Raw genomic sequence first — 6219 nt, forward strand, 5'->3', positions numbered from 1 at the left:
GTGTCAGCTGGGCTTTATTCTCGGTTTCCCAGAGTTTGGTAATATAGTCGTATTATCTGCAGCCCTTGAAAATCAGGGGATATTAGACTTTCCCGGGAAGTAAGAAAAGTCTAACACCACATAGTGATATGCCATTAGATAATATGAATTAACCAACATTCTCCATCTCGAGTACCGTTATCAGGCTTTTGTTAGGCTTTGATTGGTTGACAGCGTGCCATTGTATGTGTTGAGTTAGTCTGATAACGCGATGTTATACTTTGCTTACTTTTCAGAAAAGTCGAACATCCCCTGAATTCCCAAGGCTTCAGTCAATACGACCATATGCCCAAACTATGGAAAACCGAGAATAGCGCCCAACTCACACTTACACGTCGATATCCGTCAGATTAAGCATAATTAACATCTGGTAAACCACCGGCTATGCTTAGGTAACTAGCTAGGTTTTACCATGGCGACGGTAGCTAATATTCATGTTTCGGCCCAAAAACACGAAGAAAACCGAACGCTAGATGGGCATAGTTTGGCACATCCGCGATGGATAGTGTACGTATCACCTTGTCTTTATTACGAAAAAACGACGTCAGGTTATTGAACGTGAGTTCGACGCTAAAAAAGCCATTGGTACCACATCCTGTTAGTACTGAAACATCAATATGTGGCTTTATGTGGCCTCTTTGGCTACCGTGCATAGGCAATCAATCCTTCCATCAGATTTACAGCAAAGTTAAATGGTGAACGGTGTCGAGTATATTCGATCTGCAAAATATTCTTCACCTGATAATTTGCGCTTTCTATTACTGCAAGTTTCCACAACCTCACTTTATCAAAGGCCTTTAGTGTGGTTCTTTTGATACGACAATGCAACCGCTACAACATCATGGTTTTCTATATATCCGATAACGAAAACCCTGATGTTTTAGCGTCTGCATTATCGTATCAAAAGAGCCGCACTCAAGGTATTTAACATGAGTTCAACGCTTCAATTTTGGCTACAGCCCTTGTATTTTAAGGCCTTTAGGCGTAGTGATGTTTTTTGCACAGTGCCCAATGGCTACTCCTGAGCCTTTGCCAACCAATAAAGTACTCAAACCACTTTTCCCTGTAACATGCATATGTACAAAAAGGCTGAAGCCTATGTAGCACAAGGGCTTATCTCGTCGAACTCACGTTATTGATCATATACAGCATGTAAATTCTTACCATAGCCACTTTAAACGCTGGATAGGCAGTGTAGTTCACGGAGTTGCAACTGAATACCTGTCACATTATCTGACACGGATGAGAGATCTGGCTGTAGTTGCACAGATAACTGCGGTCGTTTGATTCATAGAATAACTGAACATTGGTGTCACCAACTAGTAAAAGGAACTTAACCTATGGCAAAGGTAGCGTTGCACTGTGTTTTTGAGCGGGCATGGACGTTTTTCTTGATATTGGCCAAACCACAACGTGTCCAAGTGATAGAGCCTTTAAGCCAACTAAGATCTCTGGTACCTGAATAACATTTTGCTTCATCACCGAAAAACTAAATGCTGATCATTGCTAACTACCGAGCCATTGACCGTCACAGCTTAGAACATCCTGTCAAAACCGGTTTAGAGCCAATAAGTAAAGCTAATACCTAATACTGAATGTTATTCAGACACGCTTCGCTGTTCAGTTATACAAAACTGTAGAAATCTGGTAATACATCAAATATCAGAAACAGAGTTCAATGGATAATGAGCAGGATATTCAGCTCTAGCTACTCCGGAGTCTACTGCAGCTTGTGCAACAGCAGCTGAAACCATACCCAACAGGCGAACATCCATAGGCTTGGGAATAATGTAGCTAGGGCCAAAGCTTAGTTCACCACCACCATAGGCATTTACCACCTCATCAGGAACCGGCTCTTTCGCCAGTTCACGGATAGCATGGACTGCGGCAATCTTCATATCATCGTTGATGCGTGAAGCACGCACATCAAGGGCTCCCCTGAAGATAAACGGGAATACAAGCACATTATTAACTTGGTTCGGATAATCTGAACGCCCAGTAGCCATAATGACATCAGGACGAACCTCTCTGGCCAGCTCAGGGCGAATCTCAGGATCTGGATTTGCGCAGGCAAAAATAATCGGACTCCTAGCCATTTTCTCAAGCTGCTTTGGAGAAAGCAGGTCCGGACCTGACACTCCCAGAAAGGCATCGGCACCATCAATGGCATCATCAAGCGTACGACAGCTGGTTTCGACCGCAAATGTCGCCTTGTACTGGTTCAGGTCATTCCGCTCTGAGTGAATCACACCTTTGCTATCCAGCATCAGAATATTCCCAGCCCTAAAGCCACAGATGATTAGCATTCTAACACAGGCAATGGCAGCAGAACCAGCACCAAGACAAACCAGTTGCGTCTCTTCGATGTTCTTACCTGCTATCTCAAGCGCATTCAGCATCGCTGCAGCAGTAACAATGGCGGTACCGTGTTGATCATCGTGAAAGACTGGTATATCACAAGCATCGATGAGTCGACGCTCAATTTCAAAACACTCCGGCGCTTTGATATCTTCGAGGTTAATACCGCCAAAGGTGCAAGCAATTCGTTTAACGGTATCAATAAATGCCTGAGTACTTTCAGATTCAACTTCAATATCGATGGAATCAACACCCGCAAAACGTTTGAAAAGCAGTGCTTTTCCTTCCATAACCGGTTTACTAGCCAATGCACCCAAGTTTCCAAGTCCAAGAATTGCAGAACCATTACTGATCACTGCCACAAGGTTACCTTTTGCGGTATAGCGATAAGCATTCTCCGGATTTTCAGCAATTGCTCGCACTGGATTCGCGACACCAGGACTATAAGCCAGTGAAAGATCCATAGCCGTTTCTGCCGGTTTGGTAATTTCGATCGAAATCTTTCCAGGTTTTGGAAGAGCGTGATAATCAAGAGCGGCTTGCTTCATTTCCATGAGTTTTTACTGATATAGGTTGGAGGTTATATGAAAACCAAGAATATATGATGGAAATAAGGGGAACAAGTTCAATTAAGGAAAAAGCCTGATTGACTTTTCTTGGGAAACCATAATCATCCAGCGTTTAAAACCCTTCTTCAGTTTCCGACTACTCTCCAACTGATCAACCATCCACCCTATAATAACAATATTTTTATTCAGCCATTCACGAGGACCATCAGTGGATACCGCCGAGTCACCAGATAACCTGAGCACAACGTTACCTGCCAAAGTCACCCCAATTGGCCCGGATCGACTTTCAGAGGCATAAATAACTAGGACACTGGCAATGGCAATGGCAATGGCAATGGCAATGGCAATGGCAATGGCAATGGCAAATTATGATGTTAATTTCGATTATGTTGAAGGTGCAACCGGTTTGGTGTGGTTCTTTTGATACGACCAAAATTATCACGCGAAGATGAAGAAGGAACATAAAATAGGGATTTAGTGTTTTCAGCCGTTTCTGAAGATATTTCTGCCGGCATCACCATAAGGCTCAGACATTTTATCTTCATGCGCTATTTCTGGTACATTGGTGGCAGGAAAACGCATTTTACACTATCTTTGAGGCAGTACGTATCACCATAAATCACCTTTTCCAGCCATACCTGATCAACCCTGTCATCATTATTCAAATGGATGTGGTTCCCTTGCTACGACGCCCCATTCATTAGTTCTTCATGATTACGAAGGCGAGAGCATTACCTATGGAAGTTCCAATACGCCTGCCAATCTCCACTTGAATCCAGAGAGCGTAGCTTCAACACAGCCTCTACCCATTGCAAACTCAACTTTGCCACGGTTAGATCCATACGGTCATTGATCACATGACGGTAGGCTCCCTAAATGACTCCACTGACAATTTTATAGCAAGCATCCAGCGCCTTGTCATAGCAGAACCTAGGACGTTTTTTTTGAAGATAGTCTGCACACTTATCAATGGCCTCCAGTTTTGTCAGACACCTCTTACTGCACTTTGCCTGATTACCAAGGCCACCTTGTCAGACTTTCCACTGAGTATCTTCATGGAGCGTTATGCCCCCACCCACACAGCTTTCACTAGCCTAATAACCATTGCCGTGTAAACAATGCCAAGCTTTCCACAGATATTCAAGTGCATGGATAAAGTCCATGATGATGATTGCCTTAACTCCATTCTTTTTCATAATGATGAGGTTCTCCTGATACTACAATGCAGCCGCTAAAATATCATAGTTTCCGATATATCCGATGACGACAAAAAAGACGGTTGTACGGTGATATAATGTCGTTCAACCAATAACTCTATAGCACCGTCTATTATGAACGCATCCGACGCCAATATCATCGATTATTCATTCTTCTCACCTGCTAGTGATCATTTGAACGCTATCATTTAGCACCTTCAATCCACTCTACAACAAGAGCATGGAACCATAAAGAGCTATATCCAGACTTAAGGCAACGAAGTGTTGCGCCTTCTCTTCCAATGGTACCTAGATAAGCACGCCAATGATAAGCCTCAGCAATCGTCGGTAACAGGCAGCGACAGTTAGCAGAGAAATCACATCAGGAAAAATACCTCCCGACAACTGACAGCTTGTTTGGTTCTGTCGTAGTCAGGCGTCGCAGTTAAAGCCGGCGGAAGCAATCAAGCGTGTTCCCGCTGGAGGCTCAGTTAAACTTAAATACTGACCAGTACTCTGGTGGTATGAGGGAAAAATTGCCAGCTATGTTATGGATCGCTCTTATGATCGAACGATTAAACGACATCGTTAGAGTTGCCACGGGATGGTCGGGAAACGACAGGCTATGCAATAGTTAGCGGATACGGCTCAAGACTTTAAGAATTTTCACGAACAGCGCAAGGTTGTGATTGGGCACACAGAAGACCTACAGATCCTCAGTTTGAACGGTAATGACTTGGTAATACGCTAGGAAGGGTTGATGGAAGCAACCACGAAGAACGCGCAAAATAGTCAGCAGAAGCTGCAAACCAAGCTCAGTACTGGATAGAAGAAAGATTGCAAACGAATGGCACAGGTAGCCACCCGTTATACGGTAAAACCCAATCATAAAACGGCAAAATCGGTCATGAATATGGATCGAAAGAGCAACACCGTTGTTAAATTCCGTCCTAGAGCCAGAAAAAAGAGAGTGTGAACCAGTGTAAAAAGAGAGGCCAAAGCCGTAATAGAACAAGCTTTCGAGGAAGCGCTCAGGCTAGATCCGGAGTAGAACCGGCAGTGGGTCATTGTTATTGGGTGCTGCTCTTTTGATACGACAATGCAGCCACACCATATGTAGTTATTGGTTTGACGACGTTATATCACCATAGACCAGTCTCTTCTTCGTTACCGGATATATCGAAAACCCTAATGCTTTAGCGGCTGAATTGCCGTATCAAAGGAACCACACCCATTGTTATTGATGGGCACCATCATTAGCGTAAACCAATTACCGGGATTATGAAAAAGAAGGGAGTTAAGGCAACAATCATCATGGACTTTATCCATGTACTTGAATATCTGTGGAAAGCCGGTTACTGCTTACACAACAAGAGGATAGACTATTGAAACCTAGGTGGTGGCAGAACGGTCCCTGAAGACACGAAGGGGAGAGTCTGACAAGATTAATCCGGCAAAGTGCAAACAAGAGAGGTCTGACAAAACGATAGCCCATTGAAGTGTGCAGACTATCTTCACAAACCAGCCCCATGCTTTGCTATAGCAAGGCACTGGATGCTGGCTATCCGATTGCCCGTGAAGTCATTGAGGGAGCTTGCCTCCATTTTATCAATAACCGTATAGATTTCACCGAGGCAAAGTGGAGTTTGCAAGGGACAGAAGCTGTATTGATGCTACGCTAACTGAGTTCAAGTGGAGATTGGCAGGCGTATTGGAACTTCCATAAGGAATGCTCTCGCCTTCGTAATCATGGAGAACTAATGAATGTGGCGCGTAGCAAGGGAACCACAGTATGGATACAAAAAAGGCGGCTGCAGTTGCAGTCACCTTTTTGAACCTTCGGTCTTTAATCTACCAGCTAGATTACTTGCCACCACCAAGCTTGCCAAAACGCTTGTTGAAACGCTCGATACGGCCGCCGGTATCCATCACCTTCTGAGTGCCGGTGTAGAATGGGTGGCACTTGGAACAAACTTCAATGCTCAAATCCTTGCATAGAGTAGAACGAGTATGAATCTTGTTACCGCAGCTGCAGCTAACAGTGATTTCATCGTAGT

The sequence above is a fragment of the Borostomias antarcticus genome, assembly GCF_949987555.1.
Source record: "Borostomias antarcticus genome assembly, contig: scaffold_63, whole genome shotgun sequence".
NCBI classification, from domain to species: domain Eukaryota; kingdom Metazoa; phylum Chordata; class Actinopteri; order Stomiiformes; family Stomiidae; genus Borostomias; species Borostomias antarcticus.